This window comes from Pyxicephalus adspersus, chromosome 3, assembly GCF_032062135.1.
Source record: "Pyxicephalus adspersus chromosome 3, UCB_Pads_2.0, whole genome shotgun sequence".
In the NCBI taxonomy this organism is placed as follows: Eukaryota; Metazoa; Chordata; class Amphibia; order Anura; family Pyxicephalidae; genus Pyxicephalus; species Pyxicephalus adspersus.
The window spans coordinates 157248583-157249128 of NC_092860.1; the positions used below are offsets into that span (position 1 = coordinate 157248583).

Genomic DNA, 546 nt, shown 5'->3' on the forward strand with positions numbered 1-546 from the left:
TACAGACCCCTAGCTCTAGGACGATCACCTTCTTACAGACCTCTAGCTCTAGGACGATCACCCTCTTACAGACCCCTAGCTCTAGGACGATCACCCTCTTACAGACCCCTAGCTCTGGGACGATCACCCTCTTACAGACTCTTAACTCTAGGACATTTATTTGGCTTGCAAGCTACTCTTAACCACCTGGCCGGTAAACCCGACCTTGGTTCGGGTCTATCGATTTTGCAAAAATCGATAAACCCGAACTTTTCTCACTGTCTAAATCGCTAACACTTACCTGGTCCCCGCTGCGATGATCTGTTCTGTCCAGTGTCGAGCGAAAAAAAAAAAATACTCACCTTCTCCCCGCAGCTCCTCCGGACACATCTTCTCTCTTCTTTCTTCATCCGGCGAGTGCAGTGACGATCACCGGGGTTTCCTGGTGATGTCGCTGCATGCGTCGGTGCGGGCGGAGGGCGGGGCGGGAAATTCAAAATTTTATATTGAGTTCCTTTGCATTGAACTCAATACAAAAAAGCTGTATTGAGTCCAATACAAAGAAAT

General features: G+C 48.5%; 1 protein-coding gene across 1 annotated transcript in view; it reads left to right on the forward strand.

Moving 5' to 3' along the window:
• The window catches only part of LOC140327614 (uncharacterized), a 6638-nt gene that overhangs the window by 1672 nt on the left and 4420 nt on the right, over positions 1-546 (forward strand). The gene's annotated exons all lie outside the window — the stretch shown is intronic.